Here is a 14,361-nt window from a genome sequence, read left to right as displayed (position 1 = left end):
TCAGCTGGGCTCTGACCACCATCATGCTACGAAAAGTCTCTGACAGCATTGTTTACACTTCTTGGGTCACCAGTACTACTGAAGTTAATTTTCTTCCAGCAAGTCGGCTCCTCACAATTTCGTGAGCGTGGTGGTCTCGATCATCCCACCGTTTATTTGGTCCGTGGTTCGTTTCGATTCTCATTACTTGTTTTCAAATCTGTGAAAGACGTTCTATTTTCTCCCAGGTATACTTGTCCCTGAAAAAGTTACAGTGACTTCTTGTCATGTTTTGATATCAAGTAAGGTTGTTTTCCTCTGCAAAAAACAAACCTCAGAAGCGACCTTCAAATGGACCTTTTAAAGTTTATTTTAATGGTGCATCCTCTATAGACATTATCAGTACTTTGAGTTTTCCTTATAGGGGTCAGTCTGCGTTTCAGTTGCATACAACGCCACCAGCCTCCGTAACCTTGTCCATCCTATTATACGGTCAACCTTTGAAAACTCCATTCTGTAGCAGGCTGTGTACTGTCCGGTTTGTCATGCCTCCCCCCCCCGCATGACAGCATATCTCAGTAGACTGGCATTCAGCAGTTTGAAAATTTCGACCGTCTTTGATCCGGTGTTCCACCAATGAGGCTCTACACAGATGGGTTCCCGCTACAATCTGATTGAACTTATTGTGAACCAACGATTCGTGTTCATCTTAATTAGTGGCAACAAGGATATGGACTCAAAATCTCCTACTCACCATGTTACCCCGGTTTTCCATCCCCCCCCCCCCCCCCCGCATGACAGCATATCTCAGTAGACTGGCATTCAGCAGTTTGAAGATTTCGACCGTCTTTGATCCGGTGTTCCACCAATGAGGCTCTACACAGATGGGTTTCCGCTACAATCTGATTGAACTTATTGTGAACCAACGATTCGTGTTCATCTTAATTAGTGGCAACAAGGATATGGACTCAAAATCTCCTACTCACCATGTTACTTTACTTAGTATATTGAGTGCACCCAATCACGCATCAACGATTTTCTTTCTCTGGAAATGGCATAGAAAGATCACTCATGCGAGGATTGACGGATAGTCACTTGGGTTGATTTTCTGTTTCAGTAACCTTCTGAAAGAGATTTTGTATCAAACAAACGTGAAAATACTGTCAGGCATGCAGCTGATGTGCATAGGGCTGGCATATTTGAATAATCACCGTTTGAAATAGCTTTTTATGGACATCGTCTCACCTCGCACTAGTGAAATCGTTCAAGCCTAGCAAGGGAAACAGCATTCGGCCGCGGATTTCTAGCACAGTGTGTGGAAAATCATTTGGGCCACACGCCGTTATTGATTTTTTCGTTTATTTCCAAATTGAAACATCTAGATTTCAAAACTCCGCTACAGTCGCGAGGGTGCGTTTGACATCGATTTGCTACGCATAAAACTAATTAAACTTCATATTCCGTGGTGACAGGGTGCAAAACGCCTTTTAAGCTGTTTGAATTTAGTGGGAGAAGATCACGAATACCTAGATCAGATAACAAGGGCGCGATGTCTCAGTGGTCACAGAACGAATTTAATCACCGGTAGGTCCGTGGTTCGAACCCGACCTATGCATCTCGACTTCTTCTGTCTAGGCTTGGGCAACCTTGCAGTATCCCAGTCCTCGTTCTTACTTCGGGCGGCATAAACGTGATGTGGGTCCCGTTATTGAGGGATGAGTGGCGCTATATCCTATCTATGTACGAGATGATGACACTGCTGATCAGCCGCTCGTGGCCGAATGGTTAAGTGTTCAAACTAATACCCAGGAAGTCGTGGGTTCGCGACTCTCCGGAGTTTCACGAGATGCGCACTAATGGTGATTCCCAATAAGGATGAAACAGCTGTACAGTGCTCTTCGGCTTTTCAGCCTAGATTGGCTTTGCTTACAGGATGAAACCCCTACAAAAATTCCCAGATCTTCTCACACTACCAACGATCTATCAATGCATATGAGGTTTGGTTGTCAGCTTAAACTTTGACAGACAAAGTTTGATTGTAGAGTCAGTGTTTTTGCGTCGAAGGTGTTCCCAGTTGAAACAAAACGAACTTCAACGTTGGCGTGGCATCTAAAAAAGTTGCAACTTGATTTTTCGTCCATACCTAGATCAAGCCATATCGCTTGTTGACCGATTATGTGGGTCAGCTGGGCTCTGACCACCATCATGCTACGAAAAGTCTCTGACAGCATTGTTTACACTTCTTGGGTCACCAGTACTACTGAAGTTAATTTTCTTCCAGCAAGTCGGCTCCTCACAATTTCGTGAGCGTGGTGGTCTCGATCATCCCACCGTTTATTTGGTCCGTGGTTCGTTTCGATTCTCATTACTTGTTTTCAAATCTGTGAAAGACGTTCTATTTTCTCCCAGGTATACTTGTCCCTGAAAAAGTTACAGTGACTTCTTGTCATGTTTTGATATCAAGTAAGGTTGTTTTCCTCTGCAAAAAACAAACCTCAGAAGCGACCTTCAAATGGACCTTTTAAAGTTTATTTTAATGGTGCATCCTCTATAGACATTATCAGTACTTTGAGTTTTCCTTATAGGGGTCAGTCTGCGTTTCAGTTGCATACAACGCCACCAGCCTCCGTAACCTTGTCCATCCTATTATACGGTCAACCTTTGAAAACTCCATTCTGTAGCAGGCTGTGTACTGTCCGGTTTGTCATGCCCCCCCCCCCGCATGACAGCATATCTCAGTAGACTGGCATTCAGCAGTTTGAAAATTTCGACCGTCTTTGATCCGGTGTTCCACCAATGAGGCTCTACACAGATGGGTTTCCGCTACAATCTGATTGAACTTATTGTGAACCAACGATTCGTGTTCATCTTAATTAGTGGCAACAAGGATATGGACTCAAAATCTCCTACTCACCATGTTACTTTACTTAGTATATTGAGTGCACCCAATCACGCATCAACGATTTTCTTTCTCTGGAAATGGCATAGAAAGATCACTCATGCGAGGATTGACGGATAGTCACTTGGGTTGATTTTCTGTTTCAGTAACCTTCTGAAAGAGATTTTGTATCAAACAAACGTGAAAATACTGTCAGGCATGCAGCTGATGTGCATAGGGCTGGCATATTTGAATAATCACCGTTTGAAATAGCTTTTTATGGACATCGTCTCACCTCGCACTAGTGAAATCGTTCAAGCCTAGCAAGGGAAACAGCATTCGGCCGCGGATTTCTAGCACAGTGTGTGGAAAATCATTTGGGCCACACGCCGTTATTGATTTTTTCGTTTATTTCCAAATTGAAACATCTAGATTTCAAAACTCCGCTATAGTCGCGAGGTGCCGTTTGACATCGATTTGCTACGCATAAAACTAATTAAACTTCATATTCCGTGGTGACAGGGTGCAAAACGCCTTTTAAGCGTTTGAATTTTAGTGGGAGAAGATCACGAATACCTAGATCAGATAACAAGGGCGCGATGTCTCAGTGGTCACAGAACGAATTTAATCACCGGTAGGTCCGTGGTTCGAACCCGACCTATGCATCTCGACTTCTTCTGTCTAGGCTTGGGCAACCTTGCAGTATCCCAGTCCTCGTTCTTACTTCGGGCGGCATAACAGCTAGGTACCGAAAGGGTGTTACAACTAAACGAATGTTATCATTCTTCTAGAGCAGATAACGTCATTCAGTATTCGATACTGGGGATGATGGTCTTTGGAAACGGACGTTTTACTCTTAAATTTTACCATACAACATAGACTACTCTTTTCAGCCCATCTACGATGGTTTGGGGTCTCTTTCTTCTATAAACATGTTTTATGACTAGGCCTCACATGAATGAATGGATTTTATGAATATTTGCCTGCAAAATGTTTGATAAGGATAATAGTCCCATTAACGTGTAACTGAGGATCAATGCATCACCATTTTCAAGTATCCTTTTCCCGATTGATGCTTTACAGAAAGATGCAACAGATGGTTTCCATTGTCCCAATAAAGATATCGATCATGGTTTTACTTTCTGGTTCAACCGAATAAGGGTTCGTCTACCAACGATATGTAGTTCCGAACAGTTCTATTTGCACAGTGAATATTGCTTTTCCACACTATAAAAATGGCAAACATAGAAGTCTACGTTATCAAGACTACATTTTTTCTGGTCATCGGGCATCACTTTACTCCCATCCTGATGAATTAAATAGAGAATCTGCCGTTGAAATGTTTTGTTTCATGTGCATTACGGTAACCCAGGGGAGACCCCTCATATTCGTGTCTTCCAAGCGCGGGTGAACCCGGCGCACGCGCTGAACAAACCCTACCCTTATAGGTGGAACCTTGTCGATAAACGGAACATCATTTATATTGTAATTTATGAGTTTTAGAAACATTCTGCTTGTATGACCGTTTAGAATTTGCGTTACCCCCGGTTTCGTTTGAATTCCGCCGAAGAAGAATACAGAAATTGACGAGCTTCAGTGTTACTAAACTAAAGTGGATATCTTTAAATGCGTTGTAGATGGACGGTATAAGGAAGCGTCAGAGGACTGGTTCCAAAATATCAGTTTCAGATGGTCGGTGGTAAAGACCCAACTGGTTGTAGCCACTCGTTGAACTAATCCTATGACTATTTAAATCACAACTAAGCGAGCAAGATTGATTGGTCGTGGTGATGATTCGTTCCACACACAAATTTCGTTCATTCAGATGTGATCGGTCACGAACTTGGTGACTGTGGAGCCTACACTCACGCCTGAGTGAAGCTGCAAACCAGCGAGGCACGCTTCGATCGATTTAGGGTCGGCAGATTCAGACAGCAAGAATTGGACTGCAGCCTGGCGAAACACCAACCAGTCTTCGAACGAGGTCGTATGATAGACTTAATTCTTCCAACGCACTCTAAATCTTCTGTTCAGCCAGGTTAGGAATGTCATTGACACTTCCCTTTGCAAATACCACTTGTACCAGAAGTGTGAACAGATACATACACTAGCAACACAATAACCTGGTGAATAATTTTGACTGTGCAAGTGCACGTGCACAGCCGTGCACAGCCTGCCAGCTCACGCTGAGGAGCGGAGACCTAGCTGTTACTGTTACTGCCACAGATGGCGGAGCGCCGTTCCGAGTCGTTTAGAGCAAACGTGCGCAACGGTTAAGCTATTTTTATGCAGCATCGACCAACCATTTACAAATACTCCCATTGATCCGAACTGTGCTGTAGCAAACTGACTGGAGTCGAGTTGACACATTTTATTTTCCACTGCCAGGTTGAGTATTCTGTTTATTACAACCCATTTTTTTAAGTTGATAACATCTATAATTACTCAAAACGGTAGAACTCAGATTTTCTCACATTTACTGTTAGCATCAATTAAGGTCCAATGCAATTAATTGCTGAACAGATCATTATCAGAGAGGAAGATAAGTACTTCTGAATAAAACATCTTGCCGGATTTTCTAACTTACAAAATTGTATTGCATTTCGGAGATGATCAAAGGGAGTAGACATTTCAGGGGTCTTGTCTGAACATATCATTAGGTTCTGATGACTGGCAAGATCCAATCAGCATTAAAGAGTATGGTACCGAATATAACCTATCATGGTGTTAAAGTATCTCAGCAGCCCCTCCACTACGAGGGGGAAGATAAAGGAGAATTATTCATAAATTTGAGGCGTCGGTTCCATGTAAAGCATTGACCCATTATCAACACTTCACGTGACCGTATATCTAAAAAATTTACTTGAAACAGTAGAACGTTGGCGAAACAACTAGATTCTCTATCAATCGATGGAGTTTATGTAAAGGGGAACTCAAGTCCACATTAGAGGTATCTCATTTAGCATTCCCGTATTGAGTTTTGTATATCTCTAAGGATAAGTAGCCGGAGCGAAATAACAGCTGATTGGAGCAAGAATCCTGCATGAACGTGCCAGAAAATTAGTGCATTCAGCGATTTTCTTACAATCTGGTTTCATTTAGAACATACGGTTCACGGAAACTCGGATACTGCGCCTACCCGACGAGTGGCTCAAGAAATGGGAAAGAGGTTGCCGGCTGTCGGGGAAATTTTAGCAACCTCGTGAGCGGTTCCCTTCAAGAAAGTAAATGGGTCAATTCGAATATCGAACATGAGGTGGTCTGTGTGCAGCACGTTCAGTTGAAAGGGCATCATAAACGAGAAATTCAGATGTGTTTCAGGTGAGTCCCTTGTTTCAAACAAATTGGTGGGATAGGAGTGTTTTTGGCAAACTTTCCAGGCGTCCAGAACAGCCGGCTGACGTGTTTCGAACGGTCAAAGCCTAAGGAGGGTCACTGAGCACTCCGTCTATGAACGTCTAGTGAGTCGTAATAAGGACAAACTGTCTTGTGTGGACGACCCTTTTCAGATACGACTACGTCTTTCCTTTAACTGCCATGTCGCTTCCTGTAAGACACTTTGAACAACGACTGCAAGCCATGATGGTGTTTTTGTAACATCGATGGAGGGAGAAATTTGTTGAAAATGCATTCAGCAGCCTCTCCACCTTTCAGACGCACAGAACGAATCGCATACAAAGGGTGGCTCGGCATCGTAACCCGCTTTCAGAAGTTTTTGAAACCAGCGAGTTGAAGATATTTATTTGAGGGTAGGCAATACAACTGATATAATTGGATAACGATGCACGACAAGCGGTACATGAGATAAAAAGATGTTAGTCTCTCGTGCTCAAAATGAACGTTTTTTAATGGTCTGTGATCTATTGCTAGCGAATAAGAAAGAGTAAAAGTGGATGCAACTCTAGCAGCCGCTCTGAAATTGCCAAGGTCGGTGACCAAGCCAAATTAAATAGTTTTGCAGGAATTCGTGAGGTAGGTTTATCTAGAAATTGCAGAATGGCATCACCTTTGTCTTTCAATTTTTGAATCAAAAAGAACAGTAATTTCGCCGTTACTCTGTGTTAGCTATGTTGCCCAAAATGTTTTCACCTTTAGCCGATGACCCGCCATCAGCTCGTCTCCCTAGAAAACTTCTGTGACCTCGCAGATTAATTCATGGCACGAAAATCAGGTCAGCGTTATTGTCCTCACTATTTTCTCCGTTTTTTTATCGTTTATGATCGTCATAAGTTCCAAAGTCACGAAAATGAGCTTTGTACACCTGAATAATCGCACACACGAATCAACATTCTGTACTGAAGTATCAGATCTGTTGTGTGAGGTGACCGTTGTTTAGAAAAGGGTGTTTTGAGTCGTTTGTTCATTCTTGAATCAATTAGTTTGAGTCCCATCTCCCTTACTTCGATCAACTCTTATTCTATGGTTCATTCTTCTATGGGGACCGTCCTTTTAAGGGGAAAGCTGTGTTTCTCTTCATTAACGTGTGCCTGACGTTCCAAATAACATATCTAGGGCCTTAACCACACTACTTCCGATGCGATAGCAACGTCCTTCCAAACTCAGTAAAATGTCTCGAGAGGTAGATTGGGCAACAGGTGCATTATCCGACGACCAATTACGTTAGTTGGTTTGGTAGTCACTCAGTAGGTCTTATACCTTTCTCCAGCTGCACAAAGTGGAAGAGTGTGGCCTAGATAAACCTTAATTACTTATCTATCTTATATGCAGCAAATCATATATGCCCGCCATGTCTGGTAGAATGAAAGACGCAGGCAGAAATCGAATCCACAATCGGTTTCTTGCCGGAAAATTTCCCTCATAGCTTAGTTACAACGCTTTACTTCACGTAAGTCCACAGGGACTCCACTCTGATCCGTCCCTTTTCCGTCTAGTCATCGGATTTGGATACGTTATTTTTATCTGTCTTCTTGTTTATCGTTTGGGTTCTCTGGATTCTCGTTTTTATGCTTTAACATGTCAGAAATCACGACGATGAAATCCCTAAAAGTAGCTTGGAACATTTGTGTTTACAAAGTCATTGATTTTCATTGAGAAGCTAGACAAGTAGAGGGGCGAGAAAAGCCGTCTGATGCAATGTGAAACGGCCCCGGACCAAGATTCTCATCAGTGTGGTAGTTTATTTTTTTGGAATTCGAACGAAACAATCTGTCAAAGAATTGTCCTAGATATTACCCAGTTGTGCCCAAATGCAGGCAACCGCGGAGTGCTTGTTTGATAACCTCAATCACTTATGCTACCTTCAAACATTGTTTACTTACAGAAGAAAGTGTATAAGACAAACCGATGGGAGAACTGTTATCCGATAATCCGATAGAAAGAACAGATAAGGGGCGTGTTTTCCCGATGAATCAGGTGACTGCAAAAAATCAGTAAAAATATGACTAAGAATGCATTCACGGAAGAAAATACCGGAAGCTGTGTGTTATACAGAGTGAAAGGAGTTTTTAGTCCAGGAGATGGATACCATGGATGCGAACTTGGTTGATTTGTACTGAAAATGGGTCGAACTTATTCCATTGATCTATTCGAATGAAGACGATCACTGTAGGTATTACTTAGTATACTCGAAAGTAAAATTTGAGTTTTTCAGTTGATAGCATATCGTATGGGAGCGACTCTAAAAATAATCATTGTTTAGAATATCTCAATCGTACTCGGTGCGGATGAGGCCGAATCGGCGGAGCGCTATGGGATATTTGCGCTTGTTGGGAAGAGCAACCCTTGAAAAAGTACTTTTTACTAACTCAACCTTCCAGTTGCCGTTAGTGATCTTTGTCAGGGGCGAAATGCTCAGAAACATAGAGGGAAAAGAAAGCAGAGGTTCGTTGGTACCTGCCTGTTTGTTGCCGACCTTTAAAAGACCGTGAAACTAATCAAGGTGGGTTGAAGCTGATGTCAGCTAGTCTCACTTCGGGTTGGTGTTTATAAGCCGCCGACCATACAATGAGTATGGACTGGCTGTTGTTCCGGCCGGCACAGTTAAGCTACGTGCATTACCAGAGCTTCTGCATAAAATTATTCTGCATTCATTATCAGACCTTTGTGAGTCGGCTCAGCCTGGTCAGACAAAACGCTGTGGTTTCCCATCAAGGCGTGCAGAGCGATGGCTCAACACTTCTCTACCTTTTTCAGGTGTAAGGAATCGTGCAGGACTTTTGTGTTTGGCACCGCGTACTTTCAGTTGCCGACCGTTCTCTTCTATGTACTTAGCACTGTGATTCCCAAAACAGAATTTTAGATGCAGTCAGTTTGATCAACTGGGTTAATGAAGTCTTTACAGTGCAACACTGGTAGCAATCGACACAATGAGCTCAGAAAAACTGGATTGACCAAGCCATCAGTACATTGAAACAAATTTTGATTATGGGGTTTCATTGACCGATCAGGCTCCTGATCATTCTGTCCAGTTCACACCCAACTGATTTTATCTGCCGAAACACCAGGCTTGTCTTTAAAAATCTTTAAAGAGACAAATACCACACACCATTTTTCCACGCTTACCTGTTTCATATATAGATTTATAACCAACCTTCTGGGTAAACACTCAAGAGCACTAATCTCGAAATATGCCGTTTTCCTGTAAACTATCGATTGGTATGCTACACAGAATGGCTCTTAACTGACAGCTAGTTCACCTTTTCATGACTTGCTGCAAAGGAGATAGTCAGGAAATCAGCTATTGGTAAAACAGTTGGTGTCTGTATTGATTGACGGATATACCTAACAGTAACAGCTACAGGACAGCCCAATGAAAACACTCAAGAAGTCCCTATACCGCTTAAAAACAATATAAAGATGTTAAATTAAGTCTTCTACGAAGCACTCCTTTGATGGATAAGACCAAACGTTCCTTGTGGTATATGCTTTTACTTTGGGGAAGAAATGCATTTACCTCTCAAAAGGGACCGGCACGGTAGAGCGGATTGCTTATCTATCCCCGGGTTAGCCTCTATTAGGAGCGATGAAAACGAACTCTTGACTGACGAGGAACACTATCTAAGGAGAGAGCATCTTTTGAGAGGGACATCAGTGGTGTGCATCATCGTGGGCATTTCAAATAACTCTCAATCTTGTAACAGACTAAAAATGATTTCATCTCCTTTGTCAAAACCTGTCAACTCACAAAGCCGATACCATGTGGTTTGCTCAGGCCGAAGTTACTTCAATAAGATATCCCCACAAGAGAATTTATAACAGCCAGTCAATACTGAAACTGTCTGATTCCCAAAATATTTAACATGAGAGGGGCTACGGAGGCTCAGAGCAGTAAACAACCAGCGATAATTTGAGTCGTGTACTCGCTACAAATGGATTGGTACTAACAGGAATGATGTACTGAGGGAATAAACGGACCGACGCTAGCCTAGTTGTCATGATACCACAAACCGCTCACATGAGGCTATCCTAAGTCATTGATGCGCAGTAAAGCGGATGAGCCAAAAAAATATACTTAGCGCACAGCGCATTACTCACAAACCTTCTGAGAACTCTTTGACAACCCATGACTGGTCTCGTCATTCTTCTTTGGGCTCATCAGGTAGGCGCAGTCACCGAGTTTCCGTCAACCGTATGTTGTACTTGAACCCAAATAGGACACACTTCGATAGCTACTCTCAGCTGGGCACTAACTCGGTTTTTAGGGAGACTCAGCTGAGTCTGTCGTTTGTGCTGGTTTTCTTTGTGGGCCGTCGAAGGGTTTTCAGCACCTTTGAGTAGTGTGCTATGTGTAGACAATATACTGCGATATTTCAACTGGAAAGTAAGGCGGCCTGTGCTCAGCACATTCATTTGACGAATTCATCTGGAATCTGATCTTTCAGTGAGAAGGCCAAGTAACACTACTCGTTTAAGAGTAAATATATTTAACATAGACTTGCTTCAGAATGCATTTTTAGACTCAAAAAGGATTAATTTTCCTAGATCTGGGATGTTTATCGCTCGGGGGGAAGCAACTGGACCCCTATTAAGTGTTAAGTCTGAATTCGCTCGTAATTTGCTGATGCCACCTTTGGTTGTATAATAGGCATGTGTGGTGAGCACTCAGACATAATTAGTCCTCAGAACGATGGGGATCGTAAGACTATCAAATTTGTTCAAAGTGCAGGGACTAACTAACCTAGCCGACTTTTTCCTTCAAAACTGAGGTCAAGAGGCTATAGTTATTCACGCATTGGCAAACATGATACGAAAGGGTTGTGCTCACTGAAGTGTATCTATGTGAATACAACTGCGTTCCTACTATCCAGTCCACCGAAATGACAGGATTGATGCATCTTTTTAAAAATCGGAAAGATAGAAGGACTGTTAAGGTGGAAACAGGCAAATTCGACCACGTCCCATCGATTTATGGCTGAATGATCAACGACAGGCTCCATATTCTCTATCTCATCCAGGAAAAGTGACACTTCACAGGTGAATGTCTGTGAATAGTTGCGGTATTTGTGGCCACATCATTGTGTTTAAAAGGTTCTTCTAGTCTAGCGATTGAATATAAAAAAGTGAGGGAGAATAACGTTCGATTTTCGTTATTATTAGAGTTCATACCCTGCACATTGTTTGTCACGCCAGGGTTTAAACGCCCGACTTCTGATGTACGAACCAAACAAGCACGATCATTATGCAAAACGGTTAGGCGACACAACCAGTTCGCTCGACTTCTCGAATAATAAAAGTTTTACCAGATGATCCAGCCCAAGTTACTACTCATGAATAGAGACAACTTGACTCGCATTGAGGCACGATACGCTCGGCGGTGTAATAAGGCAACTGAGGCCGGTTGTGGGTAGTTGATGCATAGGCATATCAAGCGTTAACCACGATAGATTCGATAAATGTTGACTGATCACTCATTCTTCTCTCGGTTCCCTATCAACATGGAAACCAATCTATGTATATCTGACCCGTTACGAGATACTAACAGTGCTAATGTTGATGACTAGTTGGTTTCTTGAGGACCGATTCATATTGCGCCACTATCCTAAATGGTTTTAAGTATACTCCATACAGGAATGTTGATATTGTCAGCCGGTTCTCTTAACTGAGTGAACGAGCCACGATAAATGACATAAGTGGGTATGTGAAATATGTGTCGATTTGGGCTGATATTTGGGTCAATTGGATGAAGACTTGTTGTGCATTCCACCAGTGTGATACGAGTTCGCTGTGCTTTCTATTTTGTTGAGAACTTTGGGACTGTTACTCTGCTGAAGGTTTTTGACAGAGAAAGCTGACAAGAATTCGCAGTGCTCTTGTAAATAGTGAAGGAAACTCATAACGAAGTGCAGTGCAAATTTAAGTAACTCAGGTAACTCCCTATAACTTGGGATATGGTGCTTATGATAAAATAAAAGCCTCAAAAAAACTGCGCAAATTTCGTATCCCTCCAATAAGTCATCAACAACACATACTTCACAAATTCTGAGGAATATTCAGACCTTCAAAGCCCGATAGAAGGTCAGATAATCAATCTTTGGTTTAGTTTTGTTTGCATTTATCTGTTTATAAGTGAAAAACCAAGTTCACTGCGATTGTCCATGCGCAGAGACTTTCTGCGTTATGCAGTCATAAAGGGGCGCATGAAGGCGACAATATCAGTTTACTGAAGCCTATGCGGGGAAAAAGCGATTTTAACAGGGATATCGTCTGTCTGAGAGTTGATCGGTACTATGGATGATGAAAGACACTGTTGAGAAATGCAAAACTAAAGGCTAAATTTCCAGGTCAACAACTCGTCCATAAAGCTATTCTTTTTCACCACTACGATCGACAGGTTTTCCTTGGTAGTGTTTTAACTTTGACATTACACACCTGAAGAATTAGAAATAAAATGGTTTTGTTGTGTTAACTGAGTTTAATAATTTGACTACATACGTCCAGTCACCAAGCAAGGCGACGACATCAATGCGTTGCAGTGCTTCGGTGTGTGGGTGTCGTGCAGTGCTGTTTTTGTGCATACATATCTTGTTGACCCAAAGGGTTATCTTTTGGATGATCGGTCACGTTTGTCGGCTTGGTCGGCATCCAGCAATGTTTGAGTTCCTGGAAAAATGGTACTCCTCCACAAACGCAGCCAACCGAGTTACAGCAGTTGATCCAAACGTTTACTACTAAAAGCAAATGATCACCAGCATGGTCGGACAACTCAGCGGGAATCGACCGTCGGACAGACGGATCAGGTGACCGTAGAAACCAGAAATTACAGGTCACCTGGAATGGGTGGGGGGAAGTCAAACTCAAGAATCATCCCAACGTGAACTGATCAACCGTCCACATGTCCGAACATTCAAACAAACAACCATAATCAGCGGTCCTCCCTCGTGTCAATAAAACACCATAAGTACAAGCGGAGCAGTGCTCAGCGTTAGACACCGACGTACTACGAGGCACCGCCAACTCAATACGCACTAGTGAGGCTACCTTAGTTGGTGACCAAACGTTTGCAACTACCACGTACACAATCTGAGCTATCAGCGTTCGTGTCGAGATGAAAACAATTCTTAAACGCACGGTCATCTTCAGTTCGTCCTAAAGGCAACTGGACGATCCGCGCTGTTCTGGATTTTCACAGCGCACAAGAACCCGTACTGAGTTGCCTGGTGTAAGTGACTTTTTGTTGCGCATGTAATCTTTTAAGAAGTGGAAGCGCTTTAAGTGTTATGTTGGCCAGCTAATATTCTGTGAAAACACCAGTATCCCCGAAGATTCGCGAGTTGCCTAATGCTCACAACTTCCAGCGAGGACAAAACAGTTGTACAGTGTCTATCGTTTTGTTAACATAGAACGGCTTCACTTCCAGACTTCGTTCTATCGACCAAATAGTCCAGGCGCGTTAGACAAGTGATTCACTAGCCAATTTCTTCATTTTAATTTCCATTGTTTACGTAAAAAATACCAGTATTTGTAGCACGTACATACAACGATTCCCCAAAGTTGTATGGAACTTATTCCCCATGTTCACGCGCGTGCAATGAGTAAGCAATAACCCTCTAATCGTCTTTCAGATCAGCCTGTTCACAGCAGATACTCAACCTTTAAAACACCAGTGACAGTTTAAAGGTTCAGTTCAGACAGCTGAAACAGGGCGTGGAATTCGCTGCCTGCTTTTCACAGTGCCTCCGTCAGTTACAAACCTGCAAGGTCGTTGGTACTATTGTTCAGACAACCAAGGAAGATGAGGAAAACTGTTTGATCTGTCGTGGTCTATTTCAGCATACTGAATTGGACCTATTGAAAACGGGCAAAATAGTGGGGGAAATTTTCAGCTCTTTGTGCCAATGATTCTCTACAGGTTCCACACTGGATCAAACTAACTTACCATTGATGAGTTCAGCTACTAGGCATCCAAAACTCCAAATATCAATTGGTTGCGAATAGCCTAACCGCAAAATAACCTCTGGCGCGCGGTAGAATCGGGACTGGATATAGGGATAGGTGGGTCCTTTTTTGAAGCAACTGGAGCCAAAGTCAATCAGTTTGATGCAGTC

At 42.6% G+C, this 14,361-nt stretch overlaps 1 protein-coding gene across 1 annotated transcript in view; it reads right to left on the bottom strand.

Annotated features, from left to right (window-relative positions):
* T265_03155 (hypothetical protein) overlaps window positions 1–14,361 on the bottom strand; it is a gene marked incomplete at both ends in the record, with an annotated part of 79,874 nt that overhangs the window by 21,042 nt on the left and 44,471 nt on the right. The window lies entirely within an intron of this gene.

The sequence above is a fragment of the Opisthorchis viverrini genome (genome assembly GCF_000715545.1).
Source record: "Opisthorchis viverrini unplaced genomic scaffold opera_v5_43, whole genome shotgun sequence".
Classification (NCBI taxonomy): Eukaryota; Metazoa; Platyhelminthes; class Trematoda; order Opisthorchiida; family Opisthorchiidae; genus Opisthorchis; species Opisthorchis viverrini.
The sequence above is the reverse complement of the archived record's forward strand: the minus strand, read 5'-3'. Positions and strand labels throughout refer to the sequence as shown.